Raw genomic sequence first — 25,778 nt, 5'->3', positions numbered from 1 at the left:
GAGTCATTACCAGCACTATATACATGCAAATAAAGTGGTTTTTCTGGTTTACTTTACATTGTAAAAAAAAAATAGCTAGGAAGACAGGGAAAAAGGCACTGTTGCTAGGCAGACCCCAGGAGGCAACGGAGCCTGCAGTTCAGAAGATAAACACCGGAGGGCACCCCAACACAAGAAAACAGGAACCATGACTTCTAAGGCAAAAATTGAGGCCGAAGTACAAATCAAAGAGGCCAAGCACAGGCGAAAGATGGAAAAAAACAAACAGGAAGTAAAAATAAAACAAAAAGAGATGGAGATGAAAGAAAGAGAAGAACAGATCAAACAGGCAGCCCATAAAAGAGAACAAGAAGCCAAGAATGCAGCTCACCACAGAAAACTAGAAGAAGAAGAGGTGGCCCACCGCCGAGACATGGAAAAACAACAAAAAGAAATGAAAAAACAACAACAAGAAAATGAAGAGAAGGAAAAACAGAGAAAACATGAACTGGACTTAGCGCAAGCTGGGCTGCATGTGCCAGCCAATCCTAACAACCCTTCGCCAATTATGGTTCCAGTCTTTGTCTGTCTGTCTGCCTCTCTCTCAGCTATGAGAAGGATTTCTATTTCCTGCTTTCGAATCTTAGGTTTCCAAGTTGTAAGTACAAAGTTGGTTTTTTTGTATTGTATTTACATGTCTATAGTTGCTGCAGTGTTTTAAATTGTATTCTTTTTAAATAAGGCTGTTTATTCATATTTCTTTTAAGCAATTGACCCTGTATTTGTCACCTTAATACAAAAAGACCATTTGTATGTATTTTTCTTTCTTTTTTATATAAAGCTTTCTTTTAAGACCTGTTAAAGTTTTTCTTTACTGGAAACTTCAGGGAAATTAAGTCTGTACTCACCAGGAAATTGGTGGGAGGAAAAAGTCAGGGGGAGGTCTGTGTATCTCTCCAGGAGCACCTGGGGGTGGGGGGAAGGGAAAGGATTTATTTCCCTTTGTTGTGAGACTCAAGGGATTTGGGTCTTGGGGTCCCCAGGGAAGGTATTTGTGGGGACCAAAGTGCCCCAAAACACTCTAATTTTGTGGGTGTTGGCAGCAGTACCATCTCCAAGCTGGTAACTAAGCTTGGAGGTTTTCATGCTAACCCCCATATTTTGGACGCTAAGGTCCAAATCTGGGACTAAGTTATGACATGGTGGTAGCGGTGGGATAGACAGAATCCAGAAGCCAGTAGGAATATTTTATTTTTCTTTTCTCTGCTAGGGGCTTTTTAGCAGAGAGAAACAGTTTGGTTTTAAAAGGGAACCAGAGAGAATTTTTTTTCTGCTCTCTGGCAGGTGTGGCTTGCATATTAAGCAAGGAACCATTAAGCTGTGACAATCAGGTCTTGTGTGAGACAATAGCACTCCCATTAAGAGTCATTACCAGCACTATATACATGCAAATAAAGTGGTTTTTCTGGTTTACTTTACATTGTAAAAAAAAATTAGCTAGGAAGACAGGGAAAAAGGCACTGTTGCTAGGCAGACCCCAGGAGGCAACAGAGCCTGCAGTTCAGAAGATAAACACCGAAGGGCACCCCAACACAAGAAAACAGGAACCATGACTTCTAAGGCAAAAATTGAGGCCGAAGTACAAATCAAAGAGGCCAAGCACAGGCGAGAGATGGAAAAAAGCAAACAGGAAGTAGAAATAAAACAAAAAGAGATGGAGATGAAAGAAAGAGAAGAACAGATCAAACAGGCAGCCCATAAAAGAGAACAAGAAGCCAAGAATGCAGCTCACCACAGAAAACTAGAAGAAGCAGAGGTGGCCCACCGCCGAGACATGGAAAAACAACAAAAAGAAATGAAAAAACAACAACAAGAAAATGAAGAGAAGGAAAAACAGAGAAAACATGAACTGGACTTAGCGCAAGCTGGGCTGCATGTGCCAGCCAATCCTGACAACCCTTCGCCAATTATGGTTCCAGTCTTTGTCTGTCTGTCTGCCTCTCTCTCAGCTATGAGAAGGATTTCTATTTCCTGCTTTCGAATCTTAGGTTTCCAAGTTGTAAGTACAAAGTTGGTTTTTTTGTATTGTATTTACATGTCTATAGTTGCTGCAGTGTTTTAAATTGTATTCTTTTTAAATGAGGCTGTTTATTCATATTTCTTTTAAGCAATTGACCCTGTATTTGTCACCTTAATACAAAAAGACCATTTGTATGTATTTTTCTTTCTTTTTTATATAAAGCTTTCTTTTAAGACCTGTTAAAGTTTTTCTTTAGTGGAAACTTCAGGGAAATTAACTTTGTACTCACCAGGAAATTGGTGGGAGGAATAAGTCAGGGGGAGGTCTGTGTATCTCTCCAGGAGCACCTCGGGGGGGGGAAGGGAAAAGGTTTATTTCCCTTTGTTGTGAGACTCAAGGGATTTGGGTCTTGGGGTCCCCAGGGAAGGTTTTAGTGGGGACCACAGTGCCCCAAAACACTCTAATTTTGTGGGTGGTGGCAGCAGTACCAGGTCCAAGCTGGTAACTAAGCTTGGAGGTTTTCATGCTAACCTCCATATTTTGGATGCTAATCTCCAAATCTGGGACTAAGTCATGACAGCCAAACAGTAGCTCCAGGGGCCCAACCCCTGCGGGCCCCAACCCCAGCTCCAGGGGCCCAACCCCGGGGGCCATAACCCTAGATCCAGGGGCCCCACCCCTGGGGCCCCAACCTTAGCTCGAGGGGCCCAAACCCTGGGCGCCCCAACCGTAGCTCCAGGGGCCCAGCCCCTGGGGGCCTCAACCGTAGCTTCAGGGGCCCAACCCCTGGGGCCCTCAACCGTAGCTCCAGGGGCCCAACCCCTGGGAGCCCCAACCATAGCTCCAGGGGCCCAACCCCTGGGGGCCCCAACCGTAGCTCCAGGGGCCCAACCCCTGGGGGCCCCAACCGTAGCTCCAGGGGCCCAACCCCTGGGGCCCCAACCGTAGCTCCAGGTCCCAACCCCTGGGGCCCCAACCGTAGGTCCAGGGGCCCAACCCCTGGAGCCCCAACCGTAGCTCCAGGGGCCTAACCCCTGGGGGCCCCAACCGAAGCAATAGTGTCCCAACCCCTGGGACCCTCAACCATAGCTCCAGGGGTACAACCTCTCGGGCCCCAACCGTAGCTCCAGGGGACCAACCCCTCGGGCCCCCAACCATAGCTCCAGGAGCCCATCCCCTAGGTCCCTCAAGCGCAGCTCCTGGGGCCCAACCCCTGGGGCCCCAACCGTAGCTCCAGGGGCCCGACCCCTGGGGGCCCCAGCCCCAGCAATACGGGCCCAACCCCTGGGGGCCCCAACCGTAGCTCCAGGATCCCAACATCTGGGCCCTCAACCGTCGCTCCAGGGGCCCAACCCCTGTGGGCCCCAACTGTAGCTCCACAGGCCCAACCCCTGGGGGCCCCTGTCATAAACAGATAGCTAAGGGTTAATGTCTCTTTCACCTAAAAAAAAAGTAACCTGAAGCACCTGACCAGAGGACCAATCAGGAAACCGGATTTTTTCAACTCTGTGTGGAGGAAAGTTTCTGTCTAAGTCTTTGTCTGTCTGTCTGCCTCTCTCTCAGCTATGAGAAGGATTTCTATTTCCTGCTTTCGAATCTTAGGTTTCCAAGTTGTAAGTACAAAGTTGGTTTTTTTGTATTGTATTTACATGTCTATAGTTGCTGCAGTGTTTTAAATTGTATTCTTTTTAAATAAGGCTGTTTATTCATATTTCTTTTAAGCAATTGACCCTGTATTTGTCACCTTAATACAAAAAGACCATTTGTATGTATTTTTCTTTCTTTTTTATATAAAGCTTTCTTTTAAGACCTGTTAAAGTTTTTCTTTACTGGAAACTTCAGGGAAATTAAGTCTGTACTCACCAGGAAATTGGTGGGAGGAAAAAGTCAGGGGGAGGTCTGTGTATCTCTCCAGGAGCACCTGGGGGTGGGGGGAAGGGAAAGGATTTATTTCCCTTTGTTGTGAGACTCAAGGGATTTGGGTCTTGGGGTCCCCAGGGAAGGTATTTGTGGGGACCAAAGTGCCCCAAAACACTCTAATTTTGTGGGTGTTGGCAGCAGTACCATCTCCAAGCTGGTAACTAAGCTTGGAGGTTTTCATGCTAACCCCCATATTTTGGACGCTAAGGTCCAAATCTGGGACTAAGTTATGACATGGTGGTAGCGGTGGGATAGACAGAATCCAGAAGCCAGTAGGAATATTTTATTTTTCTTTTCTCTGCTAGGGGCTTTTTAGCAGAGAGAAACAGTTTGGTTTTAAAAGGGAACCAGAGAGAATTTTTTTTCTGCTCTCTGACAGGTGTGGCTTGCATATTAAGCAAGGAACCATTAAGCTGTGACAATCAGGTCTTGTGTGAGACAATAGCACTCCCATTAAGAGTCATTACCAGCACTATATACATGCAAATAAAGTGGTTTTTCTGGTTTACTTTACATTGTAAAAAAAAATTAGCTAGGAAGACAGGGAAAAAGGCACTGTTGCTAGGCAGACCCCAGGAGGCAACAGAGCCTGCAGTTCAGAAGATAAACACCGAAGGGCACCCCAACACAAGAAAACAGGAACCATGACTTCTAAGGCAAAAATTGAGGCCGAAGTACAAATCAAAGAGGCCAAGCACAGGCGAGAGATGGAAAAAAGCAAACAGGAAGTAGAAATAAAACAAAAAGAGATGGAGATGAAAGAAAGAGAAGAACAGATCAAACAGGCAGCCCATAAAAGAGAACAAGAAGCCAAGAATGCAGCTCACCACAGAAAACTAGAAGAAGCAGAGGTGGCCCACCGCCGAGACATGGAAAAACAACAAAAAGAAATGAAAAAACAACAACAAGAAAATGAAGAGAAGGAAAAACAGAGAAAACATGAACTGGACTTAGCGCAAGTTGGGCTGCATGTGCCAGCCAATCCTGACAACCCTTCGCCAATTATGGTTCCAGTCTTTGTCTGTCTGTCTGCCTCTCTCTCAGCTATGAGAAGGATTTCTATTTCCTGCTTTCGAATCTTAGGTTTCCAAGTTGTAAGTACAAAGTTGGTTTTTTTGTATTGTATTTACATGTCTATAGTTGCTGCAGTGTTTTAAATTGTATTCTTTTTAAATAAGGCTGTTTATTCATATTTCTTTTAAGCAATTGACCCTGTATTTGTCACCTTAATACAAAAAGACCATTTGTATGTATTTTTCTTTCTTTTTTATATAAAGCTTTCTTTTAAGACCTGTTAAAGTTTTTCTTTAGTGGAAACTTCAGGGAAATTAACTTTGTACTCACCAGGAAATTGGTGGGAGGAATAAGTCAGGGGGAGGTCTGTGTATCTCTCCAGGAGCACCTCGGGGGGGGGGGAAGGGAAAAGGTTTATTTCCCTTTGTTGTGAGACTCAAGGGATTTGGGTCTTGGGGTCCCCAGGGAAGGTTTTAGTGGGGACCACAGTGCCCCAAAACACTCTAATTTTGTGGGTGGTGGCAGCAGTACCAGGTCCAAGCTGGTAACTAAGCTTGGAGGTTTTCATGCTAACCTCCATATTTTGGATGCTAATCTCCAAATCTGGGACTAAGTTATGACAGCCCAAACAGTAGCTCCAGGGGCCCAACCCCTGCCGGCCCCAACCCCAGCTCCAGGGGCCCAACCCCGGGGGCCACAACCCTAGATCCAGGGGCCCAGCCCCTGGGGGCCTCAACCGTAGCTCCAGGGGCCCAGCCCCTGGGGGCCTCAACCGTAGCTTCAGGGGCCCAACCCCTGGGGCCCTCAACCGTAGCTCCAGGGGCCCAAACCCTGGGAGCCCCAACCATAGCTCCAGGGGCCCAACCCCTGGGGGCCCCAACCGTAGCTCCAGGGGCCCAACCCCTGGGGGCCCCAACCGTAGCTCCAGGGGCCCAACCCCTGGGGCCCCAACCGTAGCTCCAGGTCCCAACCCCTGGGGCCCCAACCGTAGGTCCAGGGGCCCAACCCCTGGAGCCCCAACCGTAGCTCCAGGGGCCTAACCCCTGGGGGCCCCAACCGAAGCAATAGTGTCCCAACCCCTGGGACCCTCAACCGTAGCTCCAGGGGTACAACCTCTCGGGCCCCAACCGTAGCTCCAGGGGACCAACCCCTCGGGGCCCCAACCATAGCTCCAGGAGCCCAACCCCTGGGTCCCTCAAGCGCAGCTCCAGGGGCCCAACCCCTGGGGCCCCAACCGTAGCTCCAGGGGCCCGACCCCTGGGGGCCCCAGCCCCAGCAATACGGGCCCAACCCCTGGGGGCCCCAACCGTAGCTCCAGGATCCCAACATCTGGGCCCTCAACCGTCGCTCCAGGGGCCCAACCCCTGTGGGCCCCAACTGTAGCTCCACAGGCCCAACCCCTGGGGGCCCCTGTCATAAACAGATAGCTAAGGGTTAATGTCTCTTTCACCTAAAAAAAAAGTAACCTGAAGCACCTGACCAGAGGACCAATCAGGAAACCGGATTTTTTCAACTCTGTGTGGAGGAAAGTTTCTGTCTAAGTCTTTGTCTGTCTGTCTGCCTCTCTCTCAGCTATGAGAAGGATTTCTATTTCCTGCTTTCGAATCTTAGGTTTCCAAGTTGTAAGTACAAAGTTGGTTTTTTTGTATTGTATTTACATGTCTATAGTTGCTGCAGTGTTTTAAATTGTATTCTTTTTAAATAAGGCTGTTTATTCATATTTCTTTTAAGCAATTGACCCTGTATTTGTCACCTTAATACAAAAAGACCATTTGTATGTATTTTTCTTTCTTTTTTATATAAAGCTTTCTTTTAAGACCTGTTAAAGTTTTTCTTTACTGGAAACTTCAGGGAAATTAAGTCTGTACTCACCAGGAAATTGGTGGGAGGAAAAAGTCAGGGGGAGGTCTGTGTATCTCTCCAGGAGCACCTGGGGGTGGGGGGAAGGGAAAGGATTTATTTCTCTTTGTTGTGAGACTCAAGGGATTTGGGTCTTGGGGTCCCCAGGGAAGGTATTTGTGGGGACCAAAGTGCCCCAAAACACTCTAATTTTGTGGGTGTTAGCAGCAGTACCATCTCCAAGCTGGTAACTAAGCTTGGAGGTTTTCATGCTAACCCCCATATTTTGGACGCTAAGGTCCAAATCTGGGACTAAGTTATGACATGGTGGTAGCGGTGGGATAGACAGAATCCAGAAGCCAGTAGGAATATTTTATTTTTCTTTTCTCTGCTAGGGGCTTTTTAGCAGAGAGAAACAGTTTGGTTTTAAAAGGGAACCAGAGAGAATTTTTTTTCTGCTCTCTGGCAGGTGTGGCTTGCATATTAAGCAAGGAACCATTAAGCTGTGACAATCAGGTCTTGTGTGAGACAATAGCACTCCCATTAAGAGTCATTACCAGCACTATATACATGCAAATAAAGTGGTTTTTCTGGTTTACTTTACATTGTAAAAAAAAATTAGCTAGGAAGACAGGGAAAAAGGCACTGTTGCTAGGCAGACCCCAGGAGGCAACAGAGCCTGCAGTTCAGAAGATAAACACCGAAGGGCACCCCAACACAAGAAAACAGGAACCATGACTTCTAAGGCAAAAATTGAGGCCGAAGTACAAATCAAAGAGGCCAAGCACAGGCGAGAGATGGAAAAAAACAGGGCCGAGCCCCTGGGGTCCTTAACCGTAGCTTCAGGGGCCCAAACCCTGGGGCCCTCAACCGTAGCTCCAGGGGCCCAAACCCTGGGAGCCCCAACCATAGCTCCAGGGGCCCAACCCCTGGGGGCCCCAACCGTAGCTCCAGGGGCCTAACCCCTGGGGGCCCCAACCGATGCAATAGGGTCCCAACCCCTGGGGGCCTCAATCGTAGCTCCAAGGGCCCAACCCCTGGGACCCTCAACCGTAGCTCCAGGGGTACAACCTCTCGGGCCCCAACCGTAGCTCCAGGGGACCAACCCCTCGGGGCCCCAACCATAGCTCCAGGAGCCCAACCCCTGGGGCCCTCAAGCGTAGCTCCAGGGGCTCAACCCTGGGGGCCACAACCCTAGCTCCAGGGGCCCCACCCCTGGGGCCCCAACCTTAGCTCGAGGGGCCCAAACCCTGGGCACCCCAACCGTAGCTCCAGGGGCCCAGCCCCTGGGGGCCTCAACCTTAGCTCCAGGGGCCCAAACTTTGGGAGCCCCAACCATAGCTCCAGGGTCCGAACCCCTGGGGGCCCCAACCGTAGCTCCAGGTCCCAACCCCTGGGGCCGCAACCGTAGGTCCAGGGGCCCAACCCCTGGAGCCCCACCGTAGCTCCAGGGGACCAACCCCTCGGGGCCCCAACCATTGCTCCAGGAGCCCAACCCCTGGGGCCCTCAAGCGCAGCTCCAGGGGCCCAACCCCTGGGGCCCCAACCGTAGCTCCAGGGGCCCACCCCTTGGGGGCCCCAACCGTAGCTCCAGGGGCCCAACCCTTGGGGGCCCCAACCCCAGCTCCAGGGGCCCAACCCCTGGGTTCCCAACCATAGCTCCAGGGGCCCAACCACTGGGGGCCCCAACCGTAGCTGCAGTGGCCCAACCCCTGGGGGCCCCAACCCCAGCTCCAGGGGCCCAACCCCGGGGGCCACAACCCTAGCTCCAGGGACCCCACCCCTGGGGCCCCAACCTTAGCTCGAGGGGCCCAAACCCTGGGCGCCCCAACCGTAGCTCCAGGGGCCCAGCCCCTGGGGGCCTCAACAGTAGCTTCAGGGGCCCAATCCCTGGGGCCCTCAACCGTAGGTCCAGGGGCCCAAACCCTGGGAGCCCCAACCATAGCTCCAGGGGCCGAACCCCTGGGGGCCCCAACCGTAGCTCCAGGGGCTCAACCCCTGGGGCCCCAACCGTAGCTCCAGGTCCCAACCCCTGGGGCCCCAACCGTAGGTCCAGAGGCCCAACCCCTGGAGCCCCAACCGTAGCTCCAGGGGCCTAACCCCTGGGGGCGCCAACCGAAGGAATAGGGTCCCAACCCCTGGAGTCTTCAATCGTACCTCCAAGGGCCCAACCCCTGGGACCCTCAACCGTAGCTCCAGGGGTACAACCTCTCGGGCCCCAAACGTAGCTCCAGGGGACGAACGCCTTGGGGCCCCAACCATAGCTCCAGGAGCCCAACCCCTGGGGCCCTCAAGTGCAGCTCCAGGGGCCCAACCCCTGGGGCCCCAACCGTAGCTCCAGTGGCCCACCCCTTGGGGGCCCCAACTTTTGCTCCTGGGGCCCAACCCATGGGGCCCTCAACCCCAGTTCCAGGGGCCTTACCCCTCGGGGCCCAAACCGTAGCTTCAGGAGACCAAGCCCTGGGGGCCCCAACCCCAGCTCCAGGGGTAAAACCCCTGGGAACCCCAACCTTAGCTCCAGGAGCCCAATCCCGGGGGGCCCCAACCCCAGCAATATGGGCCCAAACCCTGAGGGCCCCAACCCCAGTTCCAGGGGCCCTACCGCTGGGGGCCCCAACCGTATCTGCAGGGTCCCAACCGCTGAGGGCCCCAACCGTAGCTTCAGGGGCCCAAACCCTGGGGGCCCCAACCACAGCTCCAGAGGCCCAACCCCTGAGGGCCCGAATCATAGCTCCAGGGGCCCAACCCCTGTAGGCCACAACCCCACTAATAGGGGCCCAGCCCCTGGGGACCCCAACCCCAGCTCCATGGGCCCAACCCCTGGGGGCCCCAACCGTAGCTCCAGGGGCCCAGCCCCTGCGGGCCCCAACCCCAGCTCCATGTGCCCAATCCCTGGGGATCCCAACCGTAGCTTCATGGGCCCAACACCTGGGGGCCCCAACCCCAGCAATAGGGGCCTAAACCCTGGGGGCCAAAACTCCAGCTCCAGGGCCAAACCCTGGGGACCCCAACCATAGTTCCAGAGGCCAAACCCTGTGTCCCCAACCGTAGCTGCAGGGTCCCAACCCCTGGGGACCCCAACCCCAGCTCCAGGGGCCCAACCCCTGGGGGGCCCAACCATAGCTCCAGGAGCCCAACCCCTGGGTCCCCAACAGTAGCTCCAGGAGCCCAACCCCTCGGGGCCGCAACCGTGGCTCCAGGGCCCCAACCCCGGGTGCCCCAACCCCAGCTCCAGACTCCCAACCCCTGGGGGCCCCAACCCCAGCAAATGGGGCCCAACCCCTTGGGGTCCCAACCTTAACTCCAGGGGCCAAACACCTGGGGGCTCCAACCGTAGCTCCAGGGACCCAACGCCTGAGGGCCCCTACCCCAGCAATAGGGGCCCAGCTCCTGGGGCCCCAACCGTAGCTCCATTGGCCCAACCCCTCAAAGCCACAACCCCAGCTCCAAGTGCCAACCCCTGGGGCCCTCAACCCCAGCTCCAGGGGCCCAACCCCTCTGGGCGCCAACCGTAGCTCCATGGTCCCAACCCCTGGGGGCCCCAAGCCCAGCAATAAGGGCCCAGCCCCTGGGGCCCCAACCGTAGCTCAATGGGCCCAACCCATGGGGCTCCAACCCCAGCTCCAGGGGACTAAACCCTGGAGCCCTCAACCCCAGCTCCAGGCGCCCAACCCCTCGGGGCCCCAACTATAGCTCCAGGGGCCCAACCCCTGGGGGTCCCAACCCCAGCGAAAGGGGCCCAAACCCTGGCGGACCCAACTCCAGCTCCAGGGGCCCAGCCCCTGGGGGCCCCAAACGTAGCTCCAGGCGCCCAATCCCAGGGGGCCCGAACCCCAGCTCCAGGGGTCAAACCCTTGGGGGCCTCAAAGGTAGCTACAGGGGCCCAACCCATGAGGCCCCAACCCCAGCTCCAGGGGCCTAGCCCCTGGGGTCCCCAACCCCAGATCCAGGGGTCCAACCCCTCGGGCCAAAACCGTAGCTCCATTGGCCCAACCCCTGAGGGCCCCAACTGTAGCTCCAGGGGCCCAACCCCTCAGGGCTCCAACCCCAGCTCCAGGGGTCCAACCCCTGAGGGCCACAACCGTAGCTCCATGGGCCCAACCCCTGGGGAACGCATCCCCAGCTCCAGGTGCCCAACCCCTAGGGGCCCTAACCCCAGCAATAGGGGCCCAGCCCCTGGGGCCCAACCGTACCTCCAGGGGCCCAACTCCAGGGGACCCCAACCCCAGCAATAGGGGCTCATCCCCTGGGGGCCCTAAAACCAGCTCCAGGGGCCCAACTCCTGGAGGCCTCAACCCCAGCTCCAGGGGCCCAACCCCTGGGGCCCCAATCGTAGCTCCAGGGAACCACTCCCTGTGAGCCCCAACTGTACCTCCAGAGGCCCAACCCCTGAGGGCCCCAGCCCCAGCTCCAGGGACCCAACCCCAGGGGGCCCGAACCCCAGCTCCAGTGGTCCAACACCTGTGGCCTCAACCATAGCTCCAGGGGCCCAACCCCTGGGGGCCCCAACCTCAACTACAGGGGCCCAACCCCTGGGGGCCCCAACCTGAGAAATAGGGGCCCATCCCCTAGGGGCCCAAACCCCACCTCCAGGGGCCCTACCCCTGGGAGCCCCAACCGTAGCTTCAGGATCCCAACCCCTGGGGGCCCCAACTCCAGCAATAGGGGCCCAACCCATAGGGGCCCCAACCCCAGATCAAGGGGCCCAACCTCTGGCGGCCCCAACCCCAGAAATAGGGGCTCAACCCCTGGGGGCCCCAACCGTAGCTCCAGGTCCCAACCCCTGGGGCCCCAACCGTAGGTCCAAGGGCCCAACCCCTGGGGCTCCTACCGTAGCTAAAGGGGCCCAACCCCTGGGGGCCCCAACAGCAGCAATAGGGTCCCAACCACTGGGGGCCCGAACCGTAGCTCCAAGGGCCCAACCCCTGGGACCCTCAACCGTAGCTAAAGGGGTCCAACCTCTCGGGCCCCAACCGTAGCTACTGGGGACCAACCCCTGGGGTCACCAACCCCAGCAATAGGGGCTCAACTCCTTTGGCCGTCAACCGTAGCTCCAGGGGTCCAACCCCTGGGGCCCGAACTGTAACTCCAGGGGCCCAACCCCTTAGGGCCCCAACCCCAGCTCCAGGGGTTCAACCCCTAGGGGCTCCAACCCCAGCTCCAGATGCCCAACCCCTGGGGCCCCAACCTTAGCTCCAGGGGCCCAACCACTGCGTGCCCAAGCCATAGCTCCAGGGGCCTAACCCCTGGGGGCCCCAACCGTAGCTCGAGGGGCCCAACCACTGGAGGCCCCAACCGCAGCTCTAGAGGCCCAACCCCTGGAGTCCCCAACCCCAGCAATAGGGACCCAACCCTTGGGGGCCCCAGCCCCAGCTCCAGGGGCCCAACACCTGGGGGCCTCAACCCCAGCAATAGGGGCCCAACCTCTGGGGGCCCCAAACTAAGCTCCTAGGGGAAAACCCCTGTTGACCCATACCCCAGCTCTAGGGGCCCAACCCCTCGGGCCCTCAACCGTAGCGCCAGGCGCTCAACCCCTTGGGCCACAACCGTAGCTCCAGGGTCTCAACTACTGGGGCCCGAACCATAACTCCACTGGACCAAATCCTGGGGGCTACAACCGTAGCTCTAGGGGCCTAACCCCTGAGGGCCCCAACCCCAGGAATAGGAGCACAACCCCTGGGGGCCCCAACCCCAGCTCCAGGGGCCCAACCCCTAATGGCCCCAACCCCAGGAATAGGGGCCTAACCCCTGGGGGCCCCAAAACCAGCTCCTGGGGGACAACCCCTGTTGGCCCATACCCCAGCAGTAGGGGTCCAACCCCTTGGGGCCACAACCCCAGCTCTAGGGGCCCAACCCCTGGGGCCCTAAACCGTAGCTCCAGGGGCCCAACCCCTTGGGCCCCAACCGTAGCTCCAGGACCCAACCCCTTGGGCCGAAAACGTAGAAGCAGGCGCCCAACCCCTGGCGCCTTCAACCATAGCTCCAGGGCCCCAACCCCTGGGGCCACAATCGTAGCTCCAGGGGCTCAACCTCTGGGTGCCCCAACCCCAGCAGCAGGGGCCCAACCCCTGTGGCCCCAACCGTAGCTAAAAGGGCCCACCTCGTGGGGTCCCAACCCCAGCAATAGGGGCCCAACCCCTGGGGGCCCGAACCCCCGCTCCAGGGGCCCAGCCCCTGGGGCACTCAACCGTAGTTCCAGTGGCCCAACCCCTGGGGCCCCAACCGTAGCTCCAGAGGTCCAACCCCTGGGGGCCACAATCCCAGCTCCGAGCGCCAAACCCCTTGGGGCCCCAATCGTAGCTCCATGGGCCCAACCCCTGCTAGCCCCAATCCCAGCAATAGGGCCCCAACTCCTGGGGACCCCAAACCCAGCTCAAGGGGCCCAAACCCTGGGGGCCCCAACCCCAGCTCCAGAGACCCAACCCCTGATGCCCTCAACCGTAGCTCCAGAGGCCCAACCCCTGGGGCCCCAAACGTAGCTCCAGTGCCCAACCCCTGGGGCCCCAACCGTAACTCCAGAGGCCCAACACCTGGGGCCCCAACCCCAGCAATAGGGGCCCAACCCCTGGGAGCCCCAACCCAGGCTCCAGGGGCTGAACCCCTGGAGGCCCCAACCCCAGCTCCAGGGCCCAACCACTGGGGCCCCAACAGTTGCTCCGGGGTCCGAACCTCTGGGGCCCTCAACTGTAGCTCAAGGGTCCCTACTCCTGGGTCCCCAACCATAGCTCCAGGGCCTAACCTCTGAGGCCCCAACCGTAGCTCCAGGGGCCCCACCCCTGGGGTCCCCAGCCCCAGCAATAGGGGCCCATTCCCCGGGGGACCCCAATCCCAGTTCCAGGGGCCAAACCCCTGGGGGCCCCAACCCCAGTTCCAGGGGCCCAACACCTGGAGCCCTCAACTGCAGCTCCAGGGGCCAAACCGCTGGGAGCCCCAACCCTAGCTCCATGGGCCCAACCCCTGGGGCCCCAACCCCAGCTCCAGGAGCCCAACTCCTGTGGACTCAACCGTAGCGAAAGGGGCCTAACTCCTGGAGGCCCCAACCCCAGCAATAGGGGCCCAACCCCTGGGGACCCCAAACCCAGCTCCTGAGGGACAACCCCTGTTGGTCCATGCCCCAGTAATAGAGGTCCAACCCCTGGGGGCCCCAACCCCAGCTCTAGGGGCCCAACCCCTGGGGCTCCAACCGTAGCTCCAGGGGCCCAACCACTGGGGCCCCAACCGTCGCTTCAGGGGACCAACTCCTGGGTACTCCAACCCCAGCAATAGGGGCCCAACCCCTGGTGGCCCCAACCGTAGCTCCAGGGGCCCAACCAATAAGGTCCCTATCCGTAGCTCCAGGGGCCTAACCCCTGGGGGCCCTAACCGTAGCTCCAGGGGCCCAGCCCCTAGAGGCCCCAACCCCAGGAATAGGGGCCCAACCCCTGGGGGCCCCAACCCCAGCTCCAGGGGCCCAACACCTGTCTGCCCCAATCCCAGCAATAGGGGCCCAACCCCTAGGGACCCCAAACCCAGCTCCTGAGCGACAACCCCTGTTGGCCCATACCCCACCTCCACGGGCCTAACCCCATGGGGTCCCAACCCCAGCTCCAGGGTCCCAGCCCCTGAGGCCCCAACCGTAGCTCCAAGGGACCAACCCCTGGGGACCCAACCGTAGCTCCAGGGGACCAACCCCTGGGGGACGCAACAGTAGATCCAGCGGCCCAACCCCTGGGGGCCCCAACCCCAGCAATAGGGGCCCAACCCCTGAGGCCCCAACCGTAGCTCCAGGGGCCCAACCCCTGGGGCCCAAACCGTAGCTCCAGGGGCCCAACCCATGGGGTCCACAACCATAGTTCCAGGGGCCCAACCCCTAGGGCCCATACCGCAGCTCCAGGGGCCCAACCCCTGGGGCCTTCAACCCCAGCTCCAGAGGCCCAACCCCTGGGGGTCCCAACCATAGCTCTAGGGGCCCAAACCCTGGGTGCCCCAACCCCAGCTCCAGGGGCCCAACCCCTGGTGGCTCCAACCCCAGCTCCAGGGGCCCAACCCTTGGGGGCGCAAACCGTAGCTCCAGGGGCCCAACCCCTGGAGGCCCCAACCACAGCAATAGGGACCCAATCCCTGGGGGCCCCAACCCCAGCTCCAGGGGCCCAACCCCTGGGGGCCTCAACCGTAACTCCAGGGGCCCAACCCTTGCGGGCCACAACCTTAGCTCCAGGGCCCCAACCCCTGGGGCCCAAACCCCAGATCCAGGGGACCAACCGCTGGGGCCCCAACTGTAGCTCCAGGGGCCCAACCCCTGGGGGCACCAAAAGTAGCTCCAGGGGCCCAACCCCTAGGGGCCCCGACCCCAGCAATAGGGGCCCAGTCCCTGTGGGCCCCAACTCCAGCTTCAGGGGTACAAACTCTGGGGGCCCCAACCGTATCTCCAGGGGCCCAACCCCTGGGTCCCCCAACCATAGCTCCAGTAGCCCAACCTCTGGGGGCCCCAACCCCAGCAATAGGGGCCCAAACCCTGGGGCCCCAACCGTAGCTCCAAGGCCCCAACTGCTGGGGGCTCCAACTCCATCTCCAGGGGTCCAACCCCTGAGGGCCCCAACCGTAACTCCAGGGGCCCAACCCCTGGCGCCCCAACCGCATCTCCAAGGGCCCAACCCCTGGGGCTTTCAACCGCAGCTCCGGGGGCCCAACCCGTGGGCGCCGCAACCGCAGCTCCAGGGGCCCGACCCCTGGGAGCCCTAACCCCAGCTCTAGGGGCCTAACCCATGGGACCCAACCGTAGATCCAGGGGCCTAACCCCTGGGGACCCCAACCCCAGCTCCAGGGGCCAACCCCTTGGGCCCTCAACCACAGCTCCAGGGGACCAACCCCTGGGGGCCCAAATCCCAGCTCCAGTGGCCCAACCCCTGGAGCCCGAACCCCAGCAATAGGGGCCCAGCCCCTGGGAGCACCAACCCCAGCTCCAGGTGCCCAACACCTGGGGGCCCCAACTGTAGCTCCAGGTGCCAAACCCCTTTGGGCCCCAACCTAGAGCAATAGGGGCCCAACCCCTGGGGGCCCCAACCCCAGCTCCAGGGTCAGAAACATTGGAGTTCACAATCGTAGCTCAAGAGGCCCAACCCCTGGAGGCCCCAACCCTGGCAATAGGGGCCCAACCCCAGGGAGCCCCAAACGCAGATTCAGAGGCCCAACCCCTATGGGCCCCAACCCCACCAATAGGGTCCCAACCCTGGGGGCCCCAACCCCACCTCCAGAGGGCCAAACCTTGGGGGCTCCAACCGTAGCTCCAAGGGCCCAACCCCTGGGGGCCCCAACACCAGCTCCAGGGGCCCAACCCCTGGGGCCCCAACCGTAGCTCCAGGGGTCCAATCCCTATGAGCCCCAACCCCAGCAATAGGGGCCCAAACCTGGGGACCCCAACCCCACCTCCAGGGGCCCAAACCTTTGGGGCCCCAACCGTAGCTCCAGGGGCCCAGCCCCTGGAGGTCCCAACCCCAGCAGTAGGGGCCCAATACCTGGGGGCCCCAACCGTAGCTCCAGGGGCCAAACCCCTGGGGGACCCAACACGAGCTCCAGGTGCCCAACCCCTGGGGGTCCCAACCGTAGCTCCAGGGGCCCAACCCCTGGGGGTACCAACCTCAGCAATAGGAACCCAACCCCTGGAAGCGCCAACCCCAGCTCGAGGGGAACAACCCATGGGGACCCCAACCTTAGCTCCAGGGTCCCAACCCCTGGCGGCCTGAACCCCAGCTTCAGCGGCCCAAGCCCTGGTGCCCCAACCGTACCTCCCGCGGCCTAACCCCTGGGGGCTCGAACCTCAACTCCAGTGGCCCAAACCCTGGGTCCCCAACCATAGTTCCAGAGGCCCAACGCCTGGGGGCCCCAACCCCAGCAATAAGGGCCCAACTCCTGGGGGCCCTAACCCCAGCTCCAGGGGCCTAACTCCTGGGGGTTCCAACCCCAGCTCCAGTGGCCTAACTCCTAGGGGTTCCAAACCCAGCTTTCGGGGCCGAACCCCTGGGCCCCCAACCATAGATCCAGAGGCCCAAATCCTCGGGGTCAAAACCCCAGTTCCAGCGACCCAACTCCTTGGGGCCCCAACCCCACCAATAGGGACCCAGTCCCTGGGGGCCCCAACCCAAGCTCCAGGGGTTCAACCCCTGGGGGCCCCAACCGTAGTTCCAGGGACCCAACCCCTGGGTGCCCCTACTGTAGCTCCAGGGGCCCAACTCTTGGTGACCCCAACTCCAGCAATAGGGACCCAGCCCTTGGGGGCCCCAGCCCCAGCTCCAGGAGTCTAACCCCTGGGGGCGCCAACCGTTGCCCCAGGGGCCCAAACTCTGGAGGCCGCAACCCCAGCTCCAGGGGCCCAACCCCTGGGGCCCAAACCATAGCTCCAGTGGCCCAACCCTTGGGGGTCCCAACCCCAGCAATAGGGGCTCATCCCCTGGAGGCCCCAACCCCAGCTCCAGGGGTCCAACCCCTTGGGGCCCCAAACGTAGCTCCAGGAGCCCAACCCCTGGGGGCTCCTACCCAAGCAATAGAGACCCAACCCCTGAGGGCCCCAACCCCAGGTCCACGGACCTAACCCCTGGGGGCCCCAACCGAAGCTCCAGGGGTGAAAGCCCTGGGGGCCCCAACCCCAGATCCAGGCGCCAGACCCAACACCTTAAGCCCCAACGGAAGCTCCAGGGGCCAAACCCATGGGACCCCAACTGTAGCTCCAGGCCCCAACTCCCGGGGGCCCCAACCCCTGGAAAAGGGGTCCAGCCCCTGGGGGCACCAACCCCAGCTCCAGGGGTCCAACCCCTGGGTCCCCAACCGTAGCTTCAAGGGCACAATCCCTGGGGGCCCAACCATAGCTCCAGGCGCCCAACCCTGGGGACCCCAACCCCAGCAATAGGGGATCAACCCCTTGGAGCCCAAACCCCAGCTCCAGCTGCCCAACCCCTGGGGGCCTCAACCCCAGCTCCACGGGCTCAGCCCCTGGGGGCCCCAACCGTAGCTCCATGGGCCAAAACTCTGGGGACCCCAACCCCAGCAATAGGGGTCCAGACCCTGGGGGCCCCAACCCCAGCTCCAGGGGTCCAACCCCTGGGGGCCCCAACCGTAGCTCCAAGGACCCCGTCCCTGGGGGCCAAACCATAGCTCCAGGCGCCCAACCCTGGGGACCCCAACCGTAGCTCCAGGACCCCAACCCCTGGGGCCCCAACCCCATATCCAAGGTCCCAACCCCTGGGGGCCCCAACCGAAGCTCCAGAGGCCCAACGCCTAGGGGCCCCAACCCCAGCAATAGGGGCTCAACCCTTTGGAGCCCCAACCCCAGCTCCAGGGGCCCAACCCCTGGGGGCCCCAAACCATTGTTCCAGGGTCCCAACCCCTGCGGCCCTCAACCCCAGCTCCAGGGGCCCAACCCCTCGGGGCCCCAACCCCAGCTCCAGGAGCCCAACCCCTGGGGGCCCCAACCATTGTTCCAGGGTCCCAACCCCTGCGGCTCTCATCCCTAGCTCCAGGGGCCAACCTCTGGGGGCCCCAACCCCAGCAATAGGGGCCCAACCATTGGGGGCCCCAAACGTAGCTCCAGGGGCCCAACCCCTCGGGCCTCAACCGTAGCTCTAATGGCCCAATCCCATGGGGCCCAACCATAGCTCCAGGCGCCCAACCCCTGGGGGCCCCAACCGTAGCTCCAGGGCTCTAACCCCTGCGGCCCCAACCCCAGCTCCGAGGTCCCAACCCCTAGGGGCCCCAACTGTAGCTCCAGGGGTCTATCCCCTAGGAGTCCCAACCCCAGCTCCAGGGGCCCAACCCCTGGGGGCCCCAACTGCAGCTCCATGGGCCCAACCTCAGGGGACCCCAACCCCAGCAATAGCTGCCCAGCTCCTGGGACCCCAACCGTAGCTCCAGGGGCCCAACCCCTGGAGGCCCCACCGCAGCAACAGGGGCCCAACCGCTGGGGGCTCCAACCATAGCTCCAGGGTCCCAACCCCTGGGGGCCCCAACCGGAGCTCCAGGGCCCCAAAACCTCAGGCCCCAACCGTAGCTACATTGGCTCAACCCCCGGGGGCACCAACCGTAGCTCCAGGAGCCCAACCCCTCAGGGCCCCAACCCCTGCTCCAGCGGCCAACCCCTGGGGCACTCAACCCCAGTTCCAGGGGCCCAACCCCTGAGGGCCCCAACCGTAGCTCCAGGGGCCCAACCACTGAGGGCCCCAACCCCAGCAATAGGGGCCCAGCCCCTGGGGCCCCAACCGTGGCTCCACGGGTCCAACCCCTGGGGCCCCAATCCCAGCTCCAGGGGCCCAACCCTGGGGCCCTAAACCCCAGCTCCAGGGGCCCAACTCCTTGGTGCCCCAACCGTATCTCCAATGGCCCAACTCCTGAGGTCCCCATCCGCAGATCGAAGGGCCGAACCCCTGGGGCTCCAACCGGAGCTCCAGGGGTCTAACCCCTAGGGGCCCCAACCACAGCAATAGGGGCCCAACTCCTGGGGGTCCCATCCGCAGCTCCAGGGGCCCAACCCCTAGGGCCCTAAACCCCAGCTCCAGGGGCCCAACTCCTCTGTGCCCCAACCGTAGCTCCAGGGGCCCAACCCCTGGGGGCGCCATCGGCAGCTCCAGGGGCCCAACCGCTGGGGCACCAACCGGAGCTCCAGAGGTCCAACCCCTAGGGGCCCCAACCCCAGCAATAGGGGACCAGTCCCTGGGGACCCCAACCCCAGCTCAAGGAGCCCAACACTCGGGGGCCCCAACCGTAGCTCCAGGGGCCGAACCCCTGGGGCGCCAACCATAGCTCCAGGGACCAACCCCTGGGGGCCCCAACTGTAGCTTCAGGGGCCGAACCGCTGGGGTCCCTAATTCTAGCTCCAGGGCACCAACCCCTGCAGGCTCGAACCCCAGATCCACGTGCCCAACACCTGGGGGCCCCAACCGTTGCTTCAGTGGCCGAACCCCTTGGGGCCCCAACATCAGCAATAGGGGCCCAAACCCTAGGGGAACCAACCCCAGCTCCAGGGACCCAACCTCTGGGGGCCCCAACCCCAGCTCCAGGGGCCCAACCCCTGGGACACCAACCGTAGTTCCAGGGCCCAACCCCTGGGGACCCCAACCGTAGCTCCAATGGCCCAACCCCTGGGGGTCCCAACTGTAGCTCCAGGGGCCCAAACCTTGGGATCCCGAACCCCAGCAATAGGGGGCCAACCCCAGGGGGCCCCAACCCTAGTTCCAGGGGTCCAACCCCTGCGGGCCCCAATCGTAGCTTCAGCTATCCAACCCCTGGGCCCAAACCGTAGCTCCAGGGGCCCAACCCCTGGGGGCCCCAACCCCAGCAATAGGGGCCCAGTCCCTAGGGTCTCGTCCGTATCTCCAGGGGCGCAACCCCAGGGGCTCCAACCGTAGCTCCAGGGGCCCAAACCCTGGGGGACCCAACCGTAGCTAGAAGGGCCCAACCCCGGGGGTCCCAACCCCAGCTCCAGTGTCCAAACCCCTCGTGCCATCAACCCCAGCTCTTGGGGCCCAAACCCTAGGGGCCCCAACCGTAGCTGCAGGGGCCCAACCCCTGGGGGCCCCTACTCCAGCTCCAGAGGCCCAATCCCTGGGGACCCCAACCCCAGCTCCAGGGGCCCAACCTCTTAGGGCCCCAACCTCAACTCCAGGGGCCCAACCACTGGGGGCTCCAACCCCAGCAATAGGGGTCCAGCCTCTAGGGGCCCCAACCCCAGCTCCAGGGGCCCAAACCCTGGGGGCCCCGACCGTAGCTCCAAGGGCCCAATCCCTGGGGGCCCAACTGTAGCTCCAGGAGCCCAACCCCTGGGGGCCCCAACCGTAGCTCCAGGGCCCCAAACCCTGGGGCCCCAACCCCAACTCTAAGGTCCCAACCCCTGGGGGCCCCAACCGTAGCTCCAGAGGCCAAACCCCTGGGGGCCCCAACCCCAGCAATAGGGGCTCAAACCTTTGGAGCCCCAACCCCAGCTCCAGGGGCCCAACCCCTGGGGGCTCCAACCATTGTTCCAGGGTCCCAACCCCTGCAGCCCTCAACCCTAGCTCCAGGGTCCCAACCTCTGGGGTCCCCAACCCCAGCAATAGGGGCCCAACCGTTGGGGGCCCCAACCGTAGCTCCAGGGGCCCAACCCCTCGGGCCTCAACCGTAGCTCTAACGGCCCAATCCCTTGGGGCTCAACCGTAGCTCCAGGCACCCAACCCCTGGGGGCCCCAACCGTAGCTCCAGGGCTCTAACCCCTGCGGTCCCAACCCCAGCTCCGAGGTCCCAACCCCTGGGGGCCCCAACTGTAGCTCCAGGGGCCTATCCTCTAGGAGCCCCAACCCCAGCTCCAGGGGCCCAACCCCTGGGGGCCCCAACTGCAGCTCCATGGGCCCAACCTCTGGGGACCCCAACCCCAGCAATAGCTGCGCAGCTCCTGGGACCCCAACCATAGCTCCAGGGGCCGAACCCTTGGGGGCCTAACCATAACTCCAGGGTCCCAACCCCTGCGACCCTCAACCCCAGCTCCAGGGGCCCAACCCCTCGGGGCCCCAACCATAGCTCCAGAGGCCCAACCACTGGGGGCCCCAACCGCAGCTCCAGGGGCCCAACCCCTGGGGGCCCGAACCATTTCTCCAGGTGCCCAACCCCTGGAGGCCCCACCCCAGCAACAGGGGCCCAGCCGCTGGGGGCCCCAACCATAGCTCCAGGGTCCCAACCCCTGGGGGTCCCAACCAGAGCTCCAGGGCCCCAACCCCTCAGGCCCCAAGCGTAGCTACATTGGCTCAACCCCCGGGGGCACCAACCGTAGCTCCAGGAGCCCAACCCCTCAGGGCCCCAACCCCTGCTCCAGCGGCCAACCCCTGGGGCACTCAACCCCAGTTCCAGGGGCCCAACCCCTGAGGGCCCCAACCGTAGCTCCAGGGGCCCAGCCACTGAGGGCCCCAACCACAGCAATAGGGGCCCAGCCCCTAGGGCCCCAACCGTAGCTCCAGGGGTCCAACCCCTGGGGCCCCAATCCCAGCTCCAGGGGCCCAACCCTGGGGCCCTAAACCCCAGCTCCAGGGGCCCAACCCCTCGGTGCCCCAACCGTATCTCCAAGGGCCCAGCTCCTGAGGGCCCCATCAGCAGATCGAGGGGCCCAACCCCTGGCGCTCCAACCGGAGCTCCAGGGGTCTAACCCCTAGGGGCCCTAACCACAGCAATAGGGGCCCAACTCCTGGGGGCCCCATCCGCAGCTCCAGGGGCCAAACCCTTAGGGCCCTAAACCCCAGCTCCAGGGGCCCAACCCCTCTGTGCCCCAACCGTAGCTCCAGGGGCCCAACCGCTGGGGCCCCAACCTGAGCTCCAGAGGTCCAACCCCTAGGGGCCCCAACCCCAGCAATAGGGGACCAGCCCCTTGGGACCCCAACCCCAGCTCAAGGAGCCCAACACTCGGGGGCCCCAACCATATCTCCAGGGGCCGAACCCCTGGGGCGCCAACCATAGCTCCAGGGCCCAACACCTGGGGGCCCCAACCGTAGCTCCAGTGGCCGAACCCCTTGGGGCCCCAACATCAGCAATAGGTGAACAAACCATAGGGGAACCAACCCCAGCTCCAGGGACCCAACCTCTGGGGGCCCCAACCCCAGCTCCAGGGGCCCAATCCCTGGGACACCAACCGTAGTTCCAGGGCCCAACCCATGGGGACCCCAACCGTAGCTCCAATGGCCCAACCCCTGGGGGTCCCAACTGTAGCTCCAGGGGCCCAACCCTTGGGATCCCGAACCCCAGCAATAGGGACCCAACCCCAGGGAGCCCCAACCCTAGTTCCAGGGGTCCAACCCCTGCGGGCCCCAACCGTAGCTCCAGCTATCCAACCCCTGGGGGCCCCAACCCCAGCAATAGGGGCCCAGCCCCTAGGGCCTCAACCGTATCTCCAGGGGCGCAATCCCTTGGGCTCCATCCGTAGCTCCAGGGGCCCAACCCCTGGGGGACCCAACCGTAGCTAGAAGGGCCCAACCCCGGGGGTCCCAACCCCAGCTCCAGTGTCCAAACCCCTCGTGCCATCAACCCCAGCTCTTGGGGCCCAAACCCTAGGGGCCCCAACCGTAGCTGCAGGGGCCCAACCCCTTTGGGGCCCCTACTCCAGCTCCAGAGGCCCAATCCCTGGGGACCCCAACCCCAGCTCCAGGGGCCCAACCTCTCAGGGCCCCAACCTCAACTCCAGGGGCCCAACCACTGGGGGCTCCAACCCCAGCAATAGGGGTCCAGCCCCTAGGGGCCCCAACCCCAGCTCCAGGGGCCCAAACCCTGGGGGCCCCGACCGTAGCTCCAAGGGCCCAATCCCTGGGGGCCAAACTGTAGCTCCAGGAGCCCAGCCCCTGGGGGCCCCAACCGTAGCTCCAGGGCCCCAAACCCTGGAGCCCCAACCCCAACTCTAAGGTCCCAACCCCTGGGGGGCCCAACCGTAGCTCCAGAGGCCAAACCCCTTGGGGCCCCAACCCCAGCAATAGGGGCTCAACCCCTTGGAGCCCCAGCCACAGCTCCACGGGCCCAACCCCTGGGGTCCCCATCCCCAGCAATAGGGGCCCAACCCCTGGGGGCCCTCACCCCAGCTCCAGGGGCCCAGCCCCTTAGGGCCCCAACTCTAGCTCCAGAGGCCTAACCCCTAGGGGCCCCAACCCCAGCTCCAAGGGCCCAACTCCGGGGGGCCCAACTGCAGCAACAGGGGCCCAGCACCTGTGGGACCTAACTCTAGCTCCATGGGCCGAACACCTAGGGGCCCCAACCGTAGCTACAGGGGACCAACCCCTGGGGGCCACAACCCCAGCTCAAGGGGCCCCATCCCTGGAGGCCCCAACCCCAGCAATAGGGGTCCAACGCCTGGGGGCCCCAATCTCAGCTCCAGGAGCCGAACCTCCCGGGGCCCAACCATAGCTTCAGGGGCCCAACCTCTCGGGGCCCTAACCCCAGCACCAGGGGCCCAACCCCTGCGGCCCCAACTGTAGCTCCAGGGGTCCAACCCCTCGGAGCCCCATACCAGTTCCAGAGGCTTAACCCCTAGGGCTCCAACCGTACCTCCAGAGGCCCAACCCTTGGGGGACCCAACTCCAGCAATAGGGGCACAGCCCCTGGGGGCCCCAACCCAAGGTCCAGGGGCCCAACCCCTGGGGGCCTCAACCCCAGCTCCAGGTGCAAAACCCCTGGGGGCCCCATCCCTGCTCCAGGGGCCCAACCCCTGTTCGCCCCAAACCCAGCTATAGGGACCCAGCCCCTGGGGGCCCCAAACCCACCTCCAGGGTCCCAACCCCTGGGGGCCCCAATCCACCTCCAGAGGCTCAACCCCTAGGGTGCCAACCGTACCTCCATGGGCCCAACCACTGGGGCCCCAACCCCAGCAATAGGGTCCCAGACCCTGGGGGCCCAAACTCCAGCTCCAGAGACCCAACCTCTGGGGGCCTCAACCCCAGCTCCAGGGGCCCAGCCCCTGGGGCCTCAACCGTAGCTCCAGGGGTCCAACCCCTGGGGGACCCAACCGTACCTCCAGGGGCCCAAACCCTCGGGGCCCCAGCCCCAGCTAAAAGGGCCCAACCCCTGGGGGCCCCAACCCCAGCAATAAGGGCCCAGGCCCTGGGGGCCCCAACCCCAGCTCCAGGGGCCCAGCCCCTGGGGGCCCCAATCGTAGCTCCAGGGGCCCGACCACTGGGGCCCCAACCACAGCAATAAGGGCCCAGGCCCTAGGGGCCCCAACTCCAGCTCCAGGGGCCCAACCCCTGGGGGTCCCAACCGTAGCACCAGGGGCCCAACCCCTGGGGGCCCCAATCCCAGTCCCAGGGGCCCAACCCCTTTGGGCCCCAACCATAGCTCCAGGGGCTCAACCCCTGGAGGTCCCAACCCCAGCTCCAGGGGCACAACCCCTGGGGGCCCGAACCGTAGCTCCAGCTGCCCAACCCCAGGTCATCCCAACCCCAGCTCCAGGGGACCAACCCCTTTGGGCCCCAACCGTAGCTCCAAGGGCACAACCCCTCGGACCGCAACCCCAGCTCCAGGTGCCCAACCCTTGGGGACCCAACCGTAGTTCCAGGGACTCAACCCCTGGGGACTCCACCCGTAGTTCTAGTGGCCCAACCCCTGGGGAACCCAACCCCAGCAATAGTGGCCCAACCTCTTGGAGCCCCAACCCCAGCTCCAGGGGCCCAACCCCTGGGGGCCTGAACACCAGCTCCAGAGGCCAAACCCCTGGGGCCCCAACCATAGCTCCAGGGGCCCAACCCCTGGGGGCCCCAGCCACAGATCCAGGGGCACAACCCCTGGGGGACCCAACCGTAGCTCCTGGGGCCCAACCCCTAGGGGCCCCAACCGCAGCAACAGGGGCCCAGCCCCTTGGAGCCTCAACGCCATCTCCAGGGGCCCAACCCCTGAGGGCCCCAACCGTAGCTCCAGAGGCCCAGCCACTGGGGGCCCCAACCCCAACTCCAGGGGCCCCATCCCTGGGGGTCCCAACCCCAGCAATAGGGGCCCAACCCGTGGGGGCCCCAATCCCAGCTCCAGGTGCCCAACTTCTCGGTGCCCAACCGTAGCTCCAGGGGCCCAACCGTAGATCCAGGGAAGAAAACCCTGGGGTCTCCAACCCAAGGAATAGGGGCCCAAACCCTGGGGGCCCCTACCCCAGCTCCGGAGGCCCAACCCCTGGGGCCCCAACCGTAGCTCCAGCGGCCCAACCTCTGGGGGCCCCAACAGTAGCTCCAGGGGCCCAACCTCTAGGGGCCCCAATCGTAGCTCCAGGGGCCCAACCCCGCGGGCTACCAACCCCAGCAATAAGGGCCCAGCCCCTAGGGGCTCCAAACCCAGCTCCAGGGGCCAAACCCCTGAGGGCCCCAACCATAGCTCAAGGGGCCCAACCCCTCATGGGTCCCAACCGTAGCTCCAGAGGCCCAACCCCTGGGGGCCCTAACCGCAGCAACAGGGGCCCAGCCCCTTGGAGCATGAACCCCATCTCCAGGGTCCCAACCCCTGGCGGCCAGAACCGTAGCTCCAGGGGCCCAACCCCTGGGGGCCCCAACCCCAG

Source organism: Gopherus flavomarginatus, chromosome 7 (assembly GCF_025201925.1).
Source record: "Gopherus flavomarginatus isolate rGopFla2 chromosome 7, rGopFla2.mat.asm, whole genome shotgun sequence".
Lineage (NCBI taxonomy): Eukaryota > Metazoa > Chordata > Testudines > Testudinidae > Gopherus > Gopherus flavomarginatus.
Note: the sequence above shows the minus strand (reverse complement) of the source record.